General features: G+C 36.5%; 1 protein-coding gene across 13 annotated transcripts in view; it reads left to right on the top strand.

The window, feature by feature from the left end:
• The window catches only part of rdgB (retinal degeneration B), a 426224-nt gene that overhangs the window by 138263 nt on the left and 262514 nt on the right, over positions 1 to 25447 (top strand). For all 13 annotated transcript variants that reach the window (XR_011332907.1, XR_011332905.1, XR_011332904.1 and 10 more), the window contains one exon: positions 17303 to 17373. The gene's annotated coding sequence lies outside the window, so the exon portion shown is untranslated. The remainder of the gene's footprint in view (positions 1 to 17302; positions 17374 to 25447) is intronic.

Raw genomic sequence — 25447 nt, 5'->3', positions numbered from 1 at the left:
ACTTGATGCTCGCTTCACTTCTCCTTTACAAAAAAGGGAAGGGAATATCAAGTCGGCCGTGTATGCTATTAGCTATTTCTCAAAACTGACGACAGATGGATTTTGGAAAATAGGAAATTTATTTTAAAAAATTGACATTTCACTGAAAACTACTATTTTTCCGAAAAACTTTGGGTTCCAAGCTTCAAAATGAGGGCTCATTTATTAAAATCCGTCCAGCCGTTTTCCCGTAATGTCCATTACCAGTTCAAATTATCTATATATATATATATATATATAAAGGTAAAGGAATCCCCGTAACATGCCATGAAGGCACTTGGGGGGCATAGAGGTAGAGCCCCATGCTTTCCATGACCTCGGCACTAGAATGAGGTGGTGTGGTCGGCACCACGCTCTGACCGCCTTTTACCCCCGGGAAAGACCCGGTACTCAATTTTATAGGAGGCTGAATATATATATATATATATATATATATCTATATATAATTATATATATAGATAATTTGAACTGGTAATGGAAATTACGGGAAAACGGCTGAACGGATTTTAATAAATGAACCCTCATTTTGAAGCTTGGAACCCAAAGTTTTTCAGAAAAATAGTAGTTTTCAGTAAAATGTCAATTTTCCTACATAATTTTCCTATTTTCCAAAATCCATCTTTCGTCAGTTTTGAGAACTAATTAATTGCATTTCAGAATAAAACAAAACACACACTACAATAAACAATACACTATTACACAAAGGCCATGACCTGCAGGATTGCTGACATAGAGTTCAGATGGCTCAGATTTTTCACATCATAATGCCAATATGTCGATCTTCTTTTGTGTAATTTTTTGATAACGTATAAAAAGTAATTTACAGGTCTGATTCTGCTGTGTGTAATTTTCTGAATGCAGCTGTGTATTGGATATTAAAATCTACAAAACGTGAGGTGGTTTGATGACATTATTACTATTAGAAATTATTATACATATTTCATGCCATGATGCGATTATTTTTCATTTGATGATATGAAAGTGAAACGTTTTGGAGAGAAATATCTTAAATTAGATCTTCATTTCTATAATTTACCAAGTGGCGGCTATATACTTAATGGCGGTGTGGTGTAGATATTTATATGCGTTCATTCTCTTCAGTATTGGCTCGAGAGAGCGCAAAAATTACAGTTCCTAAGGAAAGACCAAAAGTTATTACTTACTGATAAAATAAGAGGCCTACAAAATTTTGTAATGTCCCTATCATTTCAGCAAGATCTCTTAGCAGGATAAAATGATTTTACCTTCTACATTTCAAGCTCTCCATGCAGTAGCTATACTAAGATGCTATGTCTATTGTTCGAAACCACAGTAAACCTGACATTTTTTTTTTTTAACTTACGCCTACAATCCACAATGTCCTGAAATAGCTATTGCTTTACTCCCACATGAAAAACCCACTGATCGTCCTGACATTGTTACTTGCGTTTTCGCGTTGAAACTCAAAAACTGAAGGTGGATAAGTTCTAGAAAAAGTATTTGGCATAAAAAACCATTCAGAGGGAGTATGTTTCATTATTATGGAAGTAAATAACTTTCAAAATGTCTGGTATTCTTCATTGAAAATAAATCTGAAAATTTTTATTTGAACGTCTAATGAACTTAGTTTGCAGCATTTGCTGCACAAGCCACTAGTATTTTATATATTCATATTTATACGCGAAAGTACTTTCTTTTTTTATTTTTATATTCGTCATTAAGCAATACCTTTTTGGCAGGCGGCACTTCACAATTAGTATATAGTGCCGTCTCCCCGGTCATTAGGTCCTTAATTGTTTTTATTATTACATTTCTTCCAATACCTTACTCCTCTCCCATTACTATTCCAAAATATTATACTTATAAATCTGTAGCCCCCTCCTCTATGGCACATTTCCCCTCACTTCACATCTCTATTTGCACTTTTAGACCTCACTGCTAACTTTTACACATTTCTACTTTATTTTGGGCCTTAATTTTCTTTTCTCTAGATTTATTTCCCCGCCACACCATTCTATTCTTCAAAATCCTCTCCTTCGTAATCACGCTCTTAAATTTTACTCATTTTGGCCTAACTTGTTCTGAGTTTTGGATTTCTTTCTTTCTCACTCTAAATGCTTCCTGTACCTACTTGTTCATCGCTCACTTCCATACCAAAACACTCCTAATATCTTCCCATATGTATCGATACTCTGTTTTCCCTCCTTTTCTTCTGTCCCGATAGATACCGGTAAAAAGTTTTTTCTCCTCTTCTCCTCCTCAAAGTGTTTTCATTTGCTTTTTAAAATTTTGTTTTCGAGTTGTATTTCTTCCATCTTCTTCCTTAGCTCTGCCATGCTCTCCTTCATTTCCACTAGGTCTTGTTTTACTGTACTGTCCATTTCACTATTACACACTTATTCACCGGTTTATTCACAGGTCAACGCCTCCCCTACACGTTACTGTCCCCTGACTTGCACATAGCAAACCAACTTCATCTGCAACTTGCTTAAGACTGACAAGGTGAGGACACTCTCTGTATATCACCGAATTAAATCAGATTTTTGTGAAATGAAAGTACAAGACGTACTGTTTTAAGTCATACCTGGTATGGGTGGCCAATGACTCCTCGTTTTGGAAATAATGGCTATTGTTTGTGACATACTTCCATTAGGTGCTCAATAGGGAAGCATTAGACTGTGTAACGGAGTATGTGATTGGATGCTGAGTTGTCATACAGGCAACCCGAGTTCGAATCCTAATGCTTTCTCATTTTTAAAACTTGATATTATTATTATTATTATTATTATTATTATTATTATTATTATTATTATTGACGGCCGGGCAGCTCAGTTGGCTACGGACTGGAAGGTCCGGGGTTCGATCCCAGGTGGTGACAGGATTTTCTCTCGTTGCCAAACTTTCAGAACAGCCCCAAGGTTCACTCAGCCTTATATTAAATTGAGTACCGGATCTTTCCCGGGGGTAAAAGGCGGTCAGAGCGTGGTGCCGACCACACCACCTCATTCTAGTGCCGAGGTCATGGAAAGCATGGGGCTCTACCTCCGTGCCCCCCAAGTGCCTTCATGGCATGCTACGGGGATACCTTTACCTTTATTATTATTATTATTATTATTATTATTATTATTATTATTATTATTATAATTCACTTTCAGTTGTCAGCTGCTATATTCAAAGCCATGTTGAAATATGCGTGGTAAGCATCAAAATTGATAAACGAACGAGAAGTGTTTGTGAATGTGAAGGATATCTGTTTCGCAGCAGAAGTGCGGAAAAATGTGTGTGACTGTGGACAACCTTCTTTCATTTGCTGTGCATGGTGCAGGAAATATGTATGTTTTGTGTGTTTTTATGACATCATAAAGAATCAGGTACAAAATGAAATGGAATAGCTGCTACAGAAATAGAACTGACACCAGTGACACATCTTACCTTGCTACGTGAGCAGTATTTCATTGTTTATCCTTTACAATACAATGTTAGTTAATTATAATTTGTTTAAAACATGATGAAGCATTCAATACATTGAGAAATATGATATAGGTATGTAAATAGACAACTGTGATCACAATATTAATCATTATTAAGAGAAAAAAATATAGGACCAGTTAAGATTCGAACTCACGTTGCCTGGATAACAACTCAGCATCCAACCATATGGGCTACGCTGTTACATAGTCTAATGCTTCCCTATTAGGCACCTAACGGAAGTATGTCACAAAAATAGCCAATATTTTCAAAACGAGGGGTCATTGGCAGGGGCGGCTTTCGAAGAGGGGCTGCGGAGCTGCAGCACCCCCAGACATTTGTGGCTCTTGTCTCGTTTTATGTTGTGAAAAACATTCATTATACAGTCTCTATTTAGCAGCTCGAATTTTTAAAAACATTTCGCTCTCAATGACATGCACGCAATCGTTAGTGAAGTCACTTCCTCCCCTGGTGCTGCCAGAGCGAAACCAGAGACAAGGACTATAGGGTGAAGCCACTTCCTCCCCTGGAGCTGCCAGAGCGAAACCAGAGACAAGGACTATAGGGTGAAGCCACTTCCTCCCCTGGAGCTGCCAGAGCGAAACCAGAGACAAGGACTGTAGGGTGAAGCCACTTCCTCCCCTGGTGCTGCCAGAGCGAAACCAGAGACAAGGACTATAGGGTGAAGCCACTTCCTCCCCTGGTGCTGCCAGAGCGAAACCAGAGACAAGGACTATAGGGTGAAGCCACTTCCTCCCCTGGAGCTGCCAGAGCGAAACCAGAGACAAGGACTATAGGGTGAAGCCACTTCCTCCCCTGGAGCTGCCAGAGCGAAACCAGAGACAAGGACTATAGGGTGAAGCCACTTCCTCCCCTGGTGCTGCCAGGGTGAAACCAGAGACAAGGACTATAGGGTGAAGCCACTTCCTCCCCTGGAGCTGCCAGAGCGAAACCAGAGACAAGGACTATAGGGTGAAGCCACTTCCTCCCCTCGTGCTGCCAGAGCGAAACCAGAGACAAGGACTATAGGGTGAAGCCACTTCCTCTCCTGGAGCTGCCAGTCTCGTCTCGGATGCTTTGCGCGTTAGTTTTACCCCTCCCCCTGCTGCCCCTCGCTGTGAATCCAGAGTTTCCAGGCGCTGCAAAACTTGCAGCAGTTTGTCAGTAGCGCGCAGTTTTAAATACATTTTCTTTAATGTTGTGAGTATAACAAGTGCGACAATGTTTAATTCTGTACAATATTTACAGCCTATTCACTTCAGTACCTTAACAATTCAGGAGAAGTGTGAAATTAAGTGCCCATCAGTTGAATCTCATAATGGAAAGAGCCGCTAAACAAAATACAAAGGCTCGCATATTTTTTGCTGATTTATCCAGTATCCCTACTTTCTTCTCTCGATCTCCACACAGTCTGTATTAGATTAATGTGTTCCAAAGACAATTCCATCAGCTGGGGCAACAAGATGGATTTAAAATAAGAACAGTAAATGTTGTTCATGAGAAGAAGAAGCCATTGCTAGACTGTTTTCAAACCATAATGGAATCTGAAATATCTAACATCATAATAAATGAGGCAAGCGCCCTGGTGCGTACTCTTGAAGATCTTGAATTCAGTTTCTGGCTCAGTAATTTTTTTCATTTATTGATGTATCATATATATATATATATGTATATATAATATATATATATTATATATATATATAATACAACCAACTACAACATCGCCAGTTAGATATTTCTGAGGTTCAAATCTGCATATAAAAAATTAAATCATGGTTTATTTAACGACACTCGCAACAGCAGGGGTTATATCAGCGTCGCCGGTGTGCCGGAATTTTGTCCGCAGGATTCTTTTAAATGCCAGTAAATCTACTAACATGAGCCTGTCTCATATAAACACAACTTACAAAATAAGGCGCATGGAACTAATTTTTAAGTAAAGTAAGTTGCTTGGTTTATTTTTGTATGCAGCCTCCCTTAATTCAATACCCACGAGCCGCCACTGGTCATTGGCCACCCATATCAGGTATGACTTTAAACAGTACGTCTTGTACTTTCAACTCACACAATCTCATTTAATTCGGTGATATACAGAGCGTTAAGTACTTTCTCTGTAGGCCTACTTGTACAGTAGAGAAGTGAAGGAATCCACCCGTTCATTTCAAAAGTTTTTAAGAGAGCATGCCTGGCAACGGAAGATAGGCTAATTTGTGTAAGAAAGCTAAATCACACTCAAAGGAACGGAGTGTAGGAATAGATGAATATCCCGTGCAAGGAATTGCTCTCAGGGGATGCTGCAGAAGGACGTCAGATGATATCTAAGACTCGAACCTGCTTATTAAAGCCCGGGTGTGTACGTGAGGAGAAACACGAGCTTTAATTAAGTAGACCGCAATCTGCAATGTACGCCATTTTCTCGGACTCGACTTTCTTTTGTTTGTGTCCCAAGTCGGCCATATTTTCGCAACTTTGGTGGACCTCCCAGGCGATTTCGTTCTCTGCAGTTTTACCTCCCGTCCAGACCGAGATCTTTCCTTGACATTTACTTGTACCGAAATAAATAGGTTAACTGTGAAGAGACATTGAAAAATAGTGTGTATTTAAATTAGAATTGACCTCGTCGCCTCTGTGTATTTGTTTTCCAACTTAATTTTAGAGAATACTCCTATCTGTTAGTTTGTGTGATTAATTCTCTCAGTATCAGTATACATCTGAGTTGTCTTGGCCGTATATTTTAACTTCAATTTATTATACAGCCTATTATATTTAGATCATGTTTAGCTCTGCGAGAGAGAACATAAAATCAGACGACTTACAAATATACAGGGTGTTTCCGGGCTAGTGTTACAAACTTTCAGGATGATGGGGAAGGGCACATGTAGGTATTAATTTGAGATCAGGAACCCTGGTCCGGAAATGACTGAGTCGAAAGTTACAAACAAAAATAGTTGTGTGGAAATGGAATTGATTCCATTCCATGTAATAAAATATTTTAATTACTGTATAGTATTTTATTTTCTTGTTCACAATTTCATTCATTCCTGTCATTTAAGGTTATGGGACAGACACTTCAGATTTAGTGAACCTCGGATATAGTGAACGAAATATGCAAGTCCGCAGAGGTTCACTATATCCAGAGTTGACTGTACATGATAACTGGCAACTTCATTTGTAACATGATGAAAACATTCGTTATGAAACGCGTGAGGCGTATAATTTGTTTTCGTTGGATTGAAATTATCATTTTTGGCGTAATTGTGCTAAAATAATGGGATGCTTGTTAATTTCGAAACAAAGAGTCATATTAAGCTTTGGTTGCTGAAAATTCACTTGGAGCAAGGTTACTTAAATTATCACTTTTGCTATGTTTAGCGAGAAACTGTAGCCTATGTGGTTTATTGTTTACCAGTTCTTTCTGTCCTTGAATTACTGACTTCCAATCTGATGCGGTATAGGGAAAGGAATTATTATCTTTAGATTAAAACTAGACAGCAACACGTTGCAGCGTTCACTGATCATGTGGTCAGCACGGTACAAGTCTATCGCTGAGACAGCACACATAATGTGACAAGGGATATACACCAGTTTATTGGATAGAAGATAAATCTCTTTCGTTGACTACACTGAGAATCGAACCACGGGCCGCTTGGTTGTGAAGCGCATACTCTAATATCCAAGACAGTGGACTGTCATTCACAAGGCACTGATTTTGTTATTGTCAGTTTCTGTGGCATTTTGTCTAACAGAGAATAAATTTATGCATATTGTTTAAGGTAATATGGGAAATGCGTTTTATTATTCGGTTGAGAAGCTTTTATCATAAAGTCTGCTGTCAAAAAATCTGAAAGTTAGAATTTATAAAACAGTTATATTACCGGTTGTTCTGTATGGTTGTGAAACTTGGACTCTCACTCTGAGAGAGGAACATAGGTTAAGGGTGTTTGAGAATAAGGTGCTTAGGAAAATATTTGGAGCTAAGCGGGATGAAGTTACAGGAGAATGGAGAAAGTTACATAACGCAGAACTGCACGCATTGTATTCTTCACCTGACATAATTAGGAACATTAAATCCAGACGTTTGAGATGGGCAGGGCATGTAGCACGTATGGGCGGATCCAGAAATGCATATAGAGTGTTAGTTGAGAGACCGGAGGGAAAAAGACCTTTGGGGAGGCCGAGACGTAGATGGGAGGATAATATTAAAATAGATTTGAGGGAGGTGGGATATGATGATAGAGAATGCATTAATCTTGCTCAGGATAGAGATCGATGGCGGGCTTATGTGAGGGCGGCAATGAACCTTCGGGTTCCTTAAAAGCCATTTGCAAGAAAGTAAGTATTGTTTAAGGTAGGGGATGGGTGAAAATTTCGTATTTCTTTTTTGTAAGAATTTTTTTTTCTTCGCTTTTTGTAGAAAATGAAGCTATGACGCCTACTTTATACTTTGGCGAAAGTTTAGAACCCTACGGCGGTTGTATCATTAATTACGCCATCTTTGAAAAAAAAAAACTGTTCTCATTAAGTTTAAAATGCATGCAAACTTTTAATTTTTTTTTTCCTCTTACTTTTTTTTTTTTTGCCCATTTCTCTGCATTTCCATTCTAAGGATTCAACAAATTTTATGCCAGGAAGCTGATATTTTTACTGCATGATCGTTGAACTATAGTTAACAAAATTGTTTTGGCATTTAAAAATAATAATTTTTGAATAACAAAATAAAATATGTGTACGCACCCTGTAAATTTTGTAAATTTGAGTATGTATGGATTCAATTTGTTTCTCTGTTTTAACTAGATAAAACTAAAAAAAAAAAAAAAGTGAGAACATAATTATGTTCTTCCTAAATAGATAAAAGATATTTCAAAAACAAAAAATATTAGACATGATCTTTAAAATTTTGAGATGAAATTTTTTGAAATTTTCACTGCTACTCCCACAAACTGGGTCTTGTAATTCTCGTAATTTAACTCGCCGATATAATTGCTGTTTTTATCCACTGATAGCGATGTCTTTAAGCTACAAAACGAGGTACTGCTCGCTTCCGTATCTCAAGTCACACTGACGCAATCGACGATGACTATACGACGGCGCCACTCCGTGGTCGCTAAAGACGGCCATTTTCACCGCGCCCACTTCACCGCTTACGCAGCTGTCCAACCTATTTTCATATTGTTAAGAAACGATATAAGTCCTCTATTAAACTCTGAACAGTCATTAACGCAGTTCTTATAGTTCCGTGCAGTAAGCGTTTCAAAATTTTATTTTCACTTTTTTAAAGAGTATGTCATCATTATCATAAAAACCGCAGAGGATAAAAGCTGGTCTCTGTAGTGGGAAGCGAGCCATCTTGTGGTTGGTCTGTGAAATGTTGAAATAGTCGTGCATCAGGCTGTAATTTAGGAGACTTAGGAACAGCAGCGATCGTATCAAGTCATCCTTTGAGGGGACGACGGGCTTCTAATGCGATTAAGTGCAGGAAGTGCATGCTACACTACGGTATGGTGCAAACCACTGCTGTGGAGTGGACGCTTCGGTACATTTCATGCATTTGATTTTCTTCCACTAGAGCAGAGGTCTCCAAAAAGCGTATCGTCATTCGTGCTCTCGATGCTGCCCGCCGAACACAGTGAGGCTATACCTTGACCAAAACTACTTCCGACTTGACAGGTTACAGAGAAGGGGGAGCAGTGTTGTCATGTTGCCCATCTTTCGTGTAAGCGAGCGCGCTGCCGATAGAGTGCAGTAATGAACGGCTGACATGAACACATACATTTCTAACCAATTTGTTGAACACTAGGCATTAAAATTGGTGTACATTATTACTTTTATTAGTCTGTTATTATTATCATTATTATTATTAGTAGTAGTAGTAGTAGTAGTAGTAGTATTCTTCAATGTAATACCGTTAGAAAAGCGTCGAAAGGATTGTAAACTGTAAAAACAGGTTTAAATTTAATACGAAGCCTTTACTTTTATGAGTGTCGGTATTCTTCAATGTAATGTTGTTAGAAAAACGTTGAAAAAATAGTAAACTAAAAAATATTTATGATTAAAATCTGCACGGCCTTTTTCTTTTCCAATATCGATAAAAGTGCTCTTATTACTTTTAACACAAGCAGCAGTTCTAAGTACGACTTGCGCCAAAGGTAAAAGAGGCTTGACTCTTTAACGAGGCATCTTGTACAATATTCTTTGTTCTCCGCCTGCCTTTCCTTCCTTCCGACCTGTTTAGAAACTCTCGCAGAAACTAGAAAACGCACACTAGCCACACACTCCACCAATGACAACGAAGATAATACGTGTAATATAACTTAAACACAATAATTATCGATACACTAAAACAATAATACAACTAAATAATATTTTTAATTCACACAAACCACGCGTTAACCAGCCAACGCAGTCATTCCGGCCACTGCATTCACCGCTAGGCCGTGGTATTCACGTGCAGCTCGTAAACATAAACATGGCAACACCGTCCCGTTACCATGACGCGTCTCTCGTGATTGGTTTATTTGAATGGTTGCCATGGTAACATGCTAAAGGCGCCATTTGTCAGGTCGGAAGTTGTTTTGGACAGACCATAGAGAAGGGGGAGAGACTCGTACCTCAACAGATGGGAGCGATCAGTGGGGGATCGCGGCAACGGTCTGCTTATGTTTACAAATAATAACATCAAGAGAATAAGAAATATCATACGTGTGTATATACTATGAAGCTGGAGCCTCGTCTGTTGCTATGGACACAAGCCATTGCAAATTCAACCTCTTCTGTTCTATGGTGCCTTTCAGTGCCTGGAAAAGATCTTCTCCAGTTGTATTTTGTAATTACATCTAGAAGACATTCAGACACAGTAAAATGTTCATTAACTCCTCGGATGAAAATGGCTAGGTGAGCTTTGTCATTTCTATCTGTGCTTTCGTCCAATGCAAGTGAGTAAGCTACAAACTGGTTAATTGTGGTTTCGACTTTAGATTTAATTACATTTACAATCTTGAAATTCCTTCTCTGAGCTGTAATTGGAAACAATTTAATTTTCTTAAACTTTGACTTTGTTCTGGACACAGTATTTGGTAACGTCCTGTATGCACTATTTTACAAATGATGCTTCTGTAAAGGGCTTAATTGATTTTCCAATATTCCAAGCTAGAACATAGCTAGCAAGAAGCTTTTTCTGTTTAAGACTGAGGACACGTGTGTGATTTGTGTTTGTATTTCCTTGTTTTATATTTATCAAAATATTTGTGGGCCTACGCATTTCACCCAAAATGAAACGAAAAACATATGTTTGTTATGCGGAACTGAGTGTAAACGTATTGTAATATACTGATTATTATGTATAACCAACAGTTATACAGATAGCGCCAAAATAAATTATTTTCACATGTCCAACATGCCTGTAATTGCATAATATTCTTTCTGAAGAGTAGAGTTTGTCGTTGCATATTGAATTTCAACACACACATAAGAATTTTTGAACAAATTAAGGATTTCACATTCTCCCCACTAACACAAAAAATTTCTCTTCCTATTCATCCTTGAATGTACTATGCTCATGATTAGAAGACATTGTGAAACGGTGGAACACTCCGACCAACACAGTGATAATGGCAGTCCGCCACTGCTCTTCGTTTGCGCATAAACATTCAGTGCATTACAGATGGGGATGGGTGAGGCGGAGCGCTCTCATTATGTACTGGCTAAGGTTGTTCAGGGGCTTACTCACGAGTAGGCTTTTGGATACGTCTGGACTAGAGAGTGTTGTTATAACATAGAAATAATTTAAAGAAAAGGAATGGCCTCGTGGAATGAGAACAACGCTAAGAAAATAACCTCCCAAAATAAGTCTGTTACATGATCAGTGCATTGATAGGTATATACACAGGTTGTAACTTTAATAATGGCAACTATTTATTTATTATGAATATACAACTGATACATCTGTGAAACTTCTACAGTCCTTCAATGTAGTAACCAGCATTGTCTACAACTCGTTGCCAGCGATGTGGAAGTCGTAGTATTCCTGTAGCAGCTCCTGTTCTGATGGACCGCCCTACTGCCTGCAGAATATCGGGAACAGTCCGGAATCGAACGTCACGAAGTGGTTCCTTCATCTTTGGGATTAAGTCATAATCACAGGAGCTTAAGTCCGGTGAATGTGGTGGATGGAAAAGCACTTCCCACCCCCCAGCGAGGTACAAATCAGCTACAGGGTGTGCCGTGTGCGCCCTTGCGTTATTCTGCAAAATGAGGGGAGGATTCTGCAAAACGTGTGGGCGCTTTCTTCGCAACGCTGGTCTCAGATCATGCTCCAAAAAATGACGGAAATACTGTGCATTAACATTCTGTCTTTCCGTGACGCCGTCACAGTCGTACACAACAATCAGCATAACTTTCACATTCGTGGGGGTACGACGCATCACTGTTTTGCGTGGTGACCCGTAATGACGCCACTCATTTGATTGGTGTTTAAGTAGAGGTGCATATGACTGGTCCATGTCTCATCAAGCGCAGCAATACACCGTAAGAAGGCGTCTCCTTCACGATCATAACGCTCCAAGTGAGTTTGAGCGGTGTCCTATCGTATCCATCGCTGTGCCTCGTCAAATCCCAGGGAACACACCGAGATGCAATTTTTCTCATTTTTTGGCCATTCTTTACAATACGAAACACAGTCAAATACGATATTCCTATCTCCTGGGCTAACGCACGTACCGTCTGTCGTCGATCGTTGTCTAATAGCGCGGAAACAGCTTGCACTTCCTCTTCACTAACACTGGGGCGACCCGGCCGAGCCATGTTTTTCACGCGGTCACGCCCCTCGTTGAAGGCTCGAACCCACCTTGCCACAGTCCTCCGTCTCTCCACATGTCTCAACAAGACCATCATGATATTGTCGTGCTGTATGACCACGGGCAGATTGAATTTTCAGCCAAGACCGCTGTTCCTGCTTTATAAACATGGCGAAACAACCGCTTAGAGCTGTAACTAACAGGAGACTAACTTCACCTTTCCACAGCGCATGCGCTATGAGTCGAACGGAAGAGTCCATTTAGGGGGGAGGAAGGCAGACATATACTAACATGTGGTAGAAGTGACAACAATTAACTCCTCGTTTCGCTTTTATAGCAGTGTTGCCACTATTAAAGTTACACCCCACGTATTTTTCAGGAAGAAGTATACAATGTCTTCAAGAAATATGCAAGAAATCAGCTAACGTCACTGCAAGAGCGCAGTGAACAAAATCTATGTTATAGTACATCTTCTGCCATTTATACTATACCAGCAAAGTTACATTTCTCGCTGGTATAATTTTATGCTGAACTTAAAAAGAAATATCACGCAATTAGCCAAGATTGCCGTGTATGGAATAAACAGACAAATAAAACAGTAAAGTTCTTATCAAGCGAAAAATGGCTTGCTAAGGGAAATAAAGGATCATATCTATAGTTACTTCTACCTTTCGTTACGATTTTAATCTTAGGATGAAACTCTTAATGGGGCCATGTTTGATACCCGTCCCCAAACTGTGTGCACTGTTATATCTCTATAGTAGATCGAAAAAATAAAAACAAAATTGAAGCCCATACTATCTCTAAGGGTGAGACATTAAGTCTTCGATAAAAGATAGCGAAAAGAGTAACGGGTGATTTGAACAGATCCCAGTCATTGCGTGTAACGTCTGTACAGGAATTAGGTTAATGGAATTACGATAAATAAACACAATTTGCTGTAAACTTTAAGTGTGTCTAATGAACGGAATGAAATAATAATAATAATAATAATAATAAGAATAATAAATAATAATTGCTTACAAATGGCTTTTAGACAACACGGAGGTTCATTTCCGCCCTCACATAAGCCCGCCATCGGTCCCAATCCTGAGAGAGATTAATCCAGTCTCTATCAACATATCCCACCTTCCTCAAATCCATTTTAATATTATCCTCCCATCTACGTCTTAGCCTCTCCAAATGTAATAATAGTAATAATAATAATAATAATAATAATAATAATTATTATTATTATTATTATTATTATTATGCTTACAAATGGCTTTTAGAGAACCCGGAGGTTCATTGCCGCCCTCACATAAGCCCGCCTTCGGTCCCAATCCTGAGAGAGATTAATCCAGTCTCTATCAACATATCCCACCTTCCTCAAATCCATTTAATATTATCCTCCCATCTACGTCTTGGCCTCTCCAAATGTAATAATAATAATAATAATAATAATAATAATAATAATAAACAATAATTGCTTACAAATGGCTTTTAGACTACACGGAGGTTCATTTCCGCCCTCACATAAGCCCGCCATCGGTCCCAATCCTGAGAGAGATTAATCCATAATAATAATAATAATAATTATTATTATTATTATTATTATTATTATTATTATTATTATTATTATGCTTACAAATGGCTTTTAGAGAACCCGGAGGTTCATTGCCGCCCTCACATAAGCCCGCAATCGGTCCCTATCCTGAGCAAGATTAATCCATTCCCTACCATCATATCCCACCTCCCTCAAATCCATTTTAATATTATCCTACCATCTACGTCTCGGTCTCCCCAAAGTCTTTTTCCAAACTAACATTCTATATGCAGTTCTTGATTCGCCCATAAGTGGTAATACTTATGGCTTTAAGGAACCCCCAGGTTCATTGCCGCCCTCATATAAGCCCACCATTGGTTCCTATCCTGAGCAAGATTAATACAATCCTTAGCATCATATCTTATCTCCTCAAATCCATTTCAATATTATCCTTCCATCTACGTCTCAGTCTCCCCAAAGATAATAATAATAACCACCGGCGTGGCTTAGTCCGTTAAGGCACTTGCGTGCCGGTCTGAAGTTGCGCTCGGGCGCGAGTTCGATCCCCGCTTGGGTTGGGTTTTTTCCGAGGCTTTGCCCAACCTTAAGGTGAATGCCAGGTAATCTATGGCGAATCTCGCCAAATACCATCTCCCTATCACTAATTCTAACGACGCTAAATAACCCAGTGGTTGATACAGCATCGTTAAAATAATAATAATAATCCGTGGCGCTATAGCCCATAAAGGGCCCAGACCGACCAGCCGGCTGCTGTTCTCACACCCACATGCTGAAGCAGACTTGGACGATCATCCAACCAGAATGGAGGTATCGTGTGGTTAGCACGATGGTCCCCCCGCCGTTGTAGCTGGCATTCGCAACCGGATTTCGCTACCTATCGTAGCTCCCCAAGTGCATCACGATGCTGGGTGGGCACCGGTCCCATACCCTGGCCGAAATTTCATGAGAAAATTTCTTTCCCCATGAGGACTCGAACCAGCGCGCATTCCGTGACGCGAGTCCTAGGCAGGATGCCTTAGACCACGACGCCACGGCCGTTAAAATAATAACCAAGTAAAAAAAAAAAAAAAAAAAAAAAGCAACTGCTACCATGTACTAAGCTAGCGACTGACTTCTTCTGGGTTTGTGTAAGTTAAATCTGTTGTTTATCATTGGGGATGTTGTGAAGCGGGTTGCCTGACTGCTCCTCGTCGCGTGGTGACAGCCCGCCTCGCATGACTCAACTGGCAGAAGGGCGCGGCATGAAGCGAGAGTGGAAATGTATGAATTGCTTTCAAGTATTTACTGCCTACAATGTTTGCGGAGAGATATCCACTGATGAGTTTAGAAATGGGATTACTTACTCATAATGTGGAGCGCTTCGAAACTAGAGGCAGTAAAATACCATTTCACCTCCCTCAAATCCATTTTAATATTATCCTCCCATCTAAGTCTCGCCGCCCCCAAAGGTCTTCTTCCTTCCGGCATCCCAACTAACACTGTATGCATTTCTGTATTCGCCCATACGTGCTACATGCCCTGCCCATCTCAAACGTCTGGATTTAATGTTTCTAATTATGTCAGGTGAAGAATACAATGCGTGCAGTTCTGCGTTGTGTAACTTTCTCCATTCTCCTGTAACTTCATCCCTCTTAGCTCCAAATACTTTCCTAAGCATCTTATTCTCGAACACCTTTAACCTCGGTTCCTCTCTCAAAGTGAGAGTCCTAGTTTCACAACCATAAAGAACAACCGGTAATATAACTGTTTTATAAATTCTAACTTTCAGATTTTTTGACAGCAGACTAGATGACAAAAGCTTCTCAACCGAATAATAACTGGCATTTCCCATATTATTCTGCATTTAATTTTCTCCCAAGTGCCACTTATATTTGTTATTGTTGCTCTAAGGTATTTGAATTTTTTTACCTTTCCAAAAGATAAATTTCCAATTTTTTATATTTCCATTTCGTACTATGTTCTGGTCACGAGACATAATCATATACTTTGTCTTTTCGGGATTTACGTTCAAACCTATCTCGTTACTTTCCTCAAATAAAATTCCCTTCGTTTCCCTAATCGTTTGTAGATTTTCTCCTAACATATTTACAAGCAGCTGATGTAACTTACCCGTTCAATTCCAAACTCTGTTATCCTGAACTTTCCTAGTTGCATACTCTAGCTCACAGTGAATTGCAAAAGCATCAGACAGAAACTGGCCTATCTTCCTGAGACATGATACATTTGTTGTTATATTTTTAAAGTTCAATTTGTATTCGACAGATATTGGAGAGAAAAAATGGGAGCATAAGGGTACAGTACATCAGTTATTTATAGATTTAAAAAAGGCATATAACTCTATTAAGAGAGAAGTAATTTCTAATATTGTTATTGAATTTGGTATTCCCAAGAAACTAGTTGGATTAATTAAAATGTGTCTCAGTGAAACGTACAACAGAGTCCGTAACAGTGAGAAAGTAATTGCCAGTAGTATTATTTATCAATACCGAAGTTCGAAACAAAATTGGCAAATAATATTGAACCTGACAACTAGACGAACACTACAGTCCACTGGCCTATATAGTAATAGTCGTAAAAATGGTTAGCTTTTACCCTTGTATTGTATTGCATTGTATTTATTAGCATTCCATGGTATTCATACATGCTTACAGCTAGAATATGGAACAAGTCAAAAAACTTAATACTATTATAAAGTCTTAATTTATAGTCACAGTCTAGATTAAATATATATACAGACGAGATTTACAATATAGTCTACTAGTACAACACAAAGTTTTAGTATCAATTTCATGAAGCGTTATTGAATGTCATGAATTCACCTACAGAATAGAAGGCGTGAGAAATTGGGTACTTCTTTAATTTGGCCCTAAATAATTTTATATTTTGAGTTTCATTTTTTATATCGATAGGGAGGCTATTAAACATTTTTACTGCCATATAACGCACTCCTTTTTGATAGCACGATAGACTTGCCGATGGAGTATGAAAGTCATTTTTTTGACGTGTATTTATGCTATGAACTGTTGAATTAGTTACAAAGTTTTCACGATTACATACGAGGAAGATTATTAATGAAAAGATATACTGACAAGTCATGGGCATTATTTGTAGTTTTTTGAAAATAGTCCTACACGATTCCCTAGATTTGGCACCTACTATTATTCTAATTACTCTTTTTTGTAATAGGAATATACTGTTACTATCTGTGGAATTTCCCCAGAATATTATTCCAAAACTCATTACCGAGTGGAAGTATGCAAAGTACATTGTTTTTAAGGTATTGATATTTACTATCTTTTGCATAGATCTAATAGCAAAACAAGCTGAATTTAGTTTGGGGGTAATTTCTTTAATATGATTTTTCCAATTTAACACATTATCGATTTTTAAGCCAAGAAATTTGGTGGTTGTTGTTTCTAATTTGTTACGGTATGAAGTGAGAAGACTCTGTTCTAATGTTGTCCGCGTGTCTTTGCAGGAGCATGGTGCCTTGAACCAACAGCCCTCCTCGACTTGGTGCACGACCGCGGACACTGACTTGCGAGCCAGGTATGTGTTGCGGCAGATTGTTATTCACTGTATCACCGAAGTCGTGATCGACATGTTAAGGGAAGCCAGGTTATGAATGGAACGCACAGAGTGTGAATTCTTTGACGTCATTGGTACGTCACAGTCCGTAACACAAACAGACGACCTACTCCTAATCGTGTGTGACAGTTTCCTCCCGAATGGTTCAATCCTCCGTGGACAAAGAGTCACATGCAGCGGTGTGTCTCGCTCGAAAAATGTTTATTTTAGAACTTCATTACTACCTTCAGAATTATGCCTTCAGTAAAACACTTTATCGAATATTTATAGAAATGTACACCCACGGCAACGTAAAGTGGTTGGTCGTGTCTTTTGAATTGAGCGTCAAACGGTACAGATATTGGCATAAATTCAACATGCATATAAGTCACAATAATACGATTAAAACTGACCCTGATGCATCGTAATCAGGATTTAGAATGTTGGGAAATTACATTTATGTGTGTAAATGCTTCTTGATCGAAAAATAGATATTATAGCTAACTAGTGGCTTGTGCAGCAAATGCTGCAAACTAAATTCATTAGAAGTTCAAATAAAAATTTTTCAGATTTATTTTCAATGAAGAATACCAGACATTTTGAAAGTTATTTGCTTCCGTAATAATGAAACATACTCCCTCTGAATGATTTTTATGCCAAATACTTTTTCTTGAACCTGTGTATCCTATGTATCTTGAGTTTCAACGCGAAAACGCAGGTAACAATGTCAGGGCGATCAGTGGGTTTTTCATGTGGGAGTAAACCAATAGCTATTTCAGGTCATTGTGGATTGTAAAAGTCAGGTTTGCTAAGCTTTCGAGCAATAGACATAGCATCTTGGTATAGCTGCTGCATGTAGAGCTTGAAATGCAGAGGTAAAATCATTTTATCCTGCTCAGAGATCTTGCTGAAATGATCGAGAGACTGCACAATTTTGTAGGTCTCTTATTTTATCAGTAAGTAATACCTTTTGGTCTTTCCTTAGGAACTGTAATTTTTTAACTCTCTCGAGCCAATACCTAAGAGAACGATGCATATAAGTATATACAACACACCGCCATTAAGTATATGAAAAAGACTCAACCCCACTTGATTAATAACTATAAAAATATTTGATTTTTAATAACAATATTATTATTTTACGTAAGTTTTGTAGTTTTATATATAATAGCCGCCACTCAGTAAATTATAGAAATGAAGATCTAATTTAACATATTTTCTATATCTACTTATATAACCCCAAAACATTTCACTTTCATATCATCAGTATAGCATTAATATGTATAATTATAGAAAAATAGTCACATCATGGCATTCATTGTAATGAAATTTCATTTCTAATGGTAATTATGTCATTAAATCATCTAATATCCAATACACAGCTGCACTCAGAAAATTACACACCGCAGAATCAGACCTGTAATAACCAATAGAATTTGAACTCTAAATATGTCAGCAATCCTGCAAGTCATGGCCTTCGTGTAATAGCTATTCTTTATTGTAGTGTGTGTTTTGTTTTATTCTGAAATCACGTCCGTGCTGAAATACAATTAGTGCTCAAAACTGAAGAAAGATGGATTTTGGAAAATAGGAAAATGGTGTAGGAAAATTGACATTTCACTGAAAACTAGGCGTACTATTTTTCTGAAAAACTTTGGTTCCAAGCTTCAGAATGAGGTGTCATTTATTAAAATCCGTTCAGCCGTTTTCCCATAGTTTCCATTACCAGTTCAAATTATATAATGCAAGATTCCTACAAAAAAACCTCTCCGGTTTCGAACACATGTAATTTACGTTCTATGAATCTGAGGTGCATGGAAATAGTACCAATGGAAAGAGAAACTCAAAAAGTTTAGCTCCATATCTTAAAGAGTTTAGTGTATCCCCCCCTTGGTAACACGGCACACATCATGCCTATAGTCAAGTTCCACGTGGGTACGTGGATTTTCCGACCCCCATATTCTGAGGTTGTGTGTGTTCACCTTACCAGAAAGATGAAAAGTGACTTTGTCACAAAACACCACGAAACGAATAAATTCACCATCGTTTTCAATTAAAGTCTGGATACTTAGGCAGAAATTTCTTCGTACCACTTTGTCCTCTGGTTTTAGGGCTTGCAGCAACTGTAGTCGGTACGGATGAAATCGCAACCTGTAGCGAAGTATCTTGCCTTAAAATCTGTGTAGGATTGTAGGCCGACTGGGTGGATCTGCACCAAACTCTGTTCGGTAATGCCGTTGCATATTAATAACCGACTGGTTCACATGAAAATCAGGCTTTTCTGTCCTCTATAGTAGCCATTTCACCTCAACAATGAACAAATTTGTTTATATGCGCTACTATGAGGCAGTGTTACCAACTAGGAAAACATTGTTGCCACATTTAATATTTTAGGAAAAAAAATTCGCTCCGGCGCCGGGGATCGAACCCGGGTCCTTGCTTCTACGTACCAAGCGCTCTGACCACTGAGCTACGCCGAATTCAATGCACAGCACCGGATCGAACCTTCCTCCTTCGATGTTTCCCTTTGTAGCCTGACTCCAAGTTAGGCAAATATGTTGACGTACATGTCCAATGTCAACTGCCATTATACTAGGAGGCACTCAGGTGAGTGACTTGTTGGCCGGGAATCCGCAGTTATTATGCACTGCTAGTTGAGAGAATATTATAGATATACTAGTGGCTTGTGCAGCAAATGCTGCTGCAAACTAAGTTCGTTAGACGTTCAAATAAAAAATTTTTCAGATTTATTTTCAATGAAGAATACTTGTCTTTTTGATAGTTATTTGCTTCCATAATAATGAAACTTACTCCCTCTAAACGGATTTTTTTAGGCCAAATACTTTTTCTTGAACCTATCCAACTTCAGTTTTTCAGTTTCAACGCGAAAACGCAAGTATCAATGTTAGGACGATAGCAGTAGCTATTTCAGATCATTGTGGATTGTAGGCAAAAGTTAAAAAAATGTCACGTTTGCTAAGTTTTCGAACAATAACATTTTCGTATAGCTGCTGCATGTAGAACTTGAAATGTAGAGCGTAAAATCATTTTATACTACTAAGAGATCTTGCTGAAATGATCTGGAAACTACAAAATTTTCTAGGCCTCTTATTTTATCAGTAAGTAATACCTTTTTATCTTTCCTTAGGAACTGTAATTTTTGCGCTCTCTCGAGCCAATACTGAAGACAATGACACATAGGCCTATCAATATCTACACTATACCGCCATTAAGTATATGAAAAAGACCCAACCCCACTGGGTTAATAAGTATAAAAATATTTAATTTTTAATAACAATATTATTATCTTAAGTTTTGTAGTTATATATAGCAGTCACTCAGTAAATTATAGAAATGGAGATATAAATTAAGATATTCTCTACATTTACTTACATAGCTTCAAAACGTTTCACTTTCATGTCATCAATATAGCATCAATATTATGTAGAATTAATGAAGAATAGACGCATCATGATACTAACTATAATAATATTTAATTTCTAATGGTAATAATGTCATCAAACCACCTCAAGTTTCGTAGATTTGAATATCCAATACACAGCTGTACTCAGAAAATTATACACTGCAGAATCCGTTTTTAATAACAAATTGAATTGAGCTCTAAATATGTCGGCAATCCTGCAGGTCATGGCCTTCGTGTAATTGCCAATTGTTTATTGTAGTGTGTGTTTTGTTCTGAAATTCAGTCAAGTCGGCCGTGATTCAATAAAATTAGTTCTCAAAACTGACAACAGATGGATTTCGGAAAATAGGAAAATTGACATTTCACTGAAAACTACTACTTTTCCGAAAAACTTTGGATGCCAGGCGTCAAAATGAGGGGTCACTCATTAAAATCCATTCAGCCGTTTTCCCGTAATTTCCATTACCAGTTCAAATTGTATAGATATATTAATTTGTCCTACAGAATTTATCTGTAATATTGACACTTAATATTTTAGGAGAAAATATTGGTATGTGCCGGTGACATATACCAGACCATTCACATTGCTGCCTGAAACAGTGAATTTCGGTGTTATCGGAGGATATTAATGTTAGCATATGGCTGAAAGATCACCCTGTATTTGCAGGCCATTTGATTAAGCTAAGCCCTGCAGCTTTGTGCATCAGTACAATGCAGTATAGATGTCATCTATGCAAAACATCTGCCCCTAGCAACGCACGTGTAATATGCGCCATATTTTATCAGAGTGAACTGCTTTCAAAGTAGGCTACGTAGCACGCAACCCTATATTGCAGCTCATGTTGCCAGGTAATTTTAGTCCGTAACGCAAGTACACGCACCCACACTTTGCAAATTGTACTTCTAGAATTCCGTAAAAGAAAAACCTGGCGGTATAGGCCAACGTCTGTGATGAAGGAAGGCCTATAATTAGACTGGTATCGAATTAGGCCGAAAGTTTAGACAAAGTTCATTGGATCAGAATACATTGAGTCAGTGTGCTTACATACCTCACGACAGTGAATAGTATTTTCTCTTTGTAATGTGTTGGGCGAGACCAGTGAAGTCAGATGTAGGAAAATATCCTCCTCGGTGAAAATGTTTAATGCCTGAAGAAATAATTAGTGAAAATAATATGCGGAAAAGTTATTTTATTTGAAAATTGAGAAGCAGGAACGTTTCGCAGAGGAAAAAGGGGCGAAAAGAGTAGTGTACATCCGCATCTTGTACAGTACACTTCAACTTTTTTGACAGCTTACAAACTCTAGTGCATTCCAAAAGTGACGGCAACAAAAGACTTAAATTAGCATCTCGTCGCCTTATAATATTCGATATATTATTTTAATGTACCGTAGTACATATGATATTTCCATGCAGATATTCTGCGTCATCATACGATGAACGCATCAGCACGTAGAGCTGAAAACCCGGGTTCAAATCCCGGCGCCGGAGAGAATTTTTCTCCGTTCCATTACTCTTTCATCGTATTATAATATTCTGTTTAGTCCAACAAATAAGTTAGTTAAATAAATAAATAATTACTATTACCATCTCGTCACCTATAATATTCTGTTTAGTTCAACAAATATATTAAATAACTACAATTAACATATCATATTCGTAGATATTCTGTCTTGTTCAACAATTACGTTAAATAAATAACAATTACCATATTATCTTCTTAGATATTCTGTGTAGTTCAACAAATACGTTAAATAAATAAATAATTACAATTATTATCTCGTCGGTTTATAATATTCTGTTTAGTTCAACAAATACATTAAATATCTACAGTTAAGATATCATCTTCTTAGATATTCTGTGTAGTTCAACAATTACGTTAAATAAATAACAATTACCATATTATCTTCTTAGATATTCTGTGTAGTTCAACAAATACGTTAAATAAATAAATAATTATAATTACTATCTCGTCGGTTTATAATATTCTGTTTAGTTCAACAAATACATTAAATATCTACAGTTAACATATCATCTTCTTAGATATTCTGTGTAGTTCAACAAATGCGTTAAATAAATAACAATTACCATATTATCCTCTTAGATATTCTGTGTAGTTCAAAAAATACGTTAAATAAATAAATAATTATAATTACTATCTCGTCGGTTTATAATATTCTGTTTAGTTCAACAAATACATTAAATATCTACAGTTAACATATCATCTTCTTAAATATTCTGTGTAGTTCAACAGTTACGTTAAATAAATAACAATTACCATATTATCTTCTTAGATATTCTGTGTAGTTCAACAAATACGTTAAAAAATAAATAATTATAATTACTATCTCGTCGGTTTATAATATTCTGTTTAGTTCAACAAATACATTAAATATCTACAGTTAACATATCATCTTCTTAGATATTCTGTGTAGTTCAACAAATACGTTAAATAAATAAATAATTATAATTACTATCTCGTCGGTTTATAATATTCTGTTTAGTTCAACAAATACATTAAATATCTACAGTTAACATATCATCTTCTTAGATATTCTGTGTAGTTCAACAGTTACGTTAAATAAATAACAATTACCATATTATCTTCTTAGATATTCTGTGTAGTTCAACAAATACGTTAAATAAATAAATAATTATAATTACTATCTCGTCGGTTTATAATATTCTGTTTAGTTCAACAAATACATTAAATATCTACAGTTAATATATCATCTTCTTAGATATTCTGTGTAGTTCAACAGTTACGTTAAATAAATAACAATTACCATATTATCTTCTTAGATATTCTGTGTAGTTCAACAAATACGTTAAATAAATAAATAATTATAATTACTATCTCGTCGGTTTATAATATTCTGTTTAGTTCAACAAATACATTAAATATCTACAGTTAACATATCATCTTCTTAGATATTCTGTGTAGTTCAACAGTTACGTTAAATAAATAACAATTACCATATTATCTTCTTAGATATTCTGTGTAGTTCAACAAATACGTTAAAGAAATAAATAATTATAATTACTATCTCGTCGGTTTATAATATTCTGTTTAGTTCAACAAATACATTAAATATCTACAGTTAACATATCATCTTCTTAGATATTCTGTGTAGTTCAACAAGTACGTTAAATAAATAACAATTACCATATTATCTTCTTAGATATTCTGTGTAGTTCAACAAATACGTTAAATAAATAAATAATTACAATTACTATCTCGTCGGTTTATAATATTCTGTTTAGTTCAACAAATACATTAAATATCTACAGTTAACATATCATCTTCTTACATATTCTGTGTAGTTCAACAAACACGTTAAATAAATAGCAATTACCATATTATCTTCTTAGATATTCTGTGTAGTTCAACAAATACGATAAATAAATAACTATAATAACCATATCGTCTTCTTGGATTATTCAACAAATACGTTAAATAAATAACTATAATAACCATAGCGTCTTCTTGGAATATTCAACAAATGAGTTAAATAAATAACTATAATAACCATAGCGTCTTCTTGGATTATTCAACAAATACGTTAAATAAATAACTATAATAACCATATCTTCTTCTTGGATTATTCAACAAATACGTTAAAGAAAATAACTATAATAACCATATCGTCTCCTTGGATTATTCAACAAATACGTTAAATAAATAACTATAATAACCATATTGTCTTCTTGCAATATTCTGTGTAGTTCAACAAATGAGTTAAATAACTACAATTACCATATCATCTTCTTAGCTATTCTGTACAGTTCGACGAATACTTTAAATAAAATAAATAACTACAATATTACCATATCATCTTCTTAGAATATTCTGTTTAGTCCAGCAAATATTTAAATAAATAAATAACTACAATTACTATATCGTCGTCTTAGATATTTTGTGCAGTTCGACAAATACGTTAAATAAATAACTACAATTGCCATATCGTCTTCTTAGATATTCTGTGTAGTCCAGCAAATAATTAAATAAATAAATAACCACAATTACCGTATTGTCTTCTTAGAATATTCTGTGTAGTCCAGCAAATAGATAGGCTAAATAAATAAGTAAATAACTACAATTACCATATCATCTTAGATGTTCTGTGTAATTCAACAAATACGTTAAATAAATAAGAATTACCATATCATCTTAGATATTCTGTGTAATTCAACAAATACGTTAAATAAATAACTACAATAACCATATCATCTTAGATGTTCTGTGTAATTCAACAAATACGTTAAATAAATAACTACAATAACCATATCATCTTAGATGTTCTGTGTAATTCAACAAATACGTTAAATAAATAACTACAATAACCATATCATCTTAGATGTTCTGTGTAATTCAACAAATACGTTAAATAAATAACTACAATAACCATATCATCTTAGATGTTCTGTGTAATTCAACAAATACGTTAAATAAATAAGAATTACCATATCATCTTAGATATTCTGTGTAATTCAACAAATACGTTAAATAAATAACTACAATAACCATATCATCTTAGATGTTCTGTGTAATTCAACAAATACGTTAAATAAATAAGAATTACCATATCATCTTAGATATTCTGTGTAATTCAACAAATACGTTAAATAAAT

This window comes from Periplaneta americana, chromosome 7 (assembly GCF_040183065.1).
Source record: "Periplaneta americana isolate PAMFEO1 chromosome 7, P.americana_PAMFEO1_priV1, whole genome shotgun sequence".
Lineage (NCBI taxonomy): Eukaryota > Metazoa > Arthropoda > Insecta > Blattodea > Blattidae > Periplaneta > Periplaneta americana.
The sequence above is the reverse complement of the archived record's forward strand: the minus strand, read 5'-3'. Positions and strand labels throughout refer to the sequence as shown.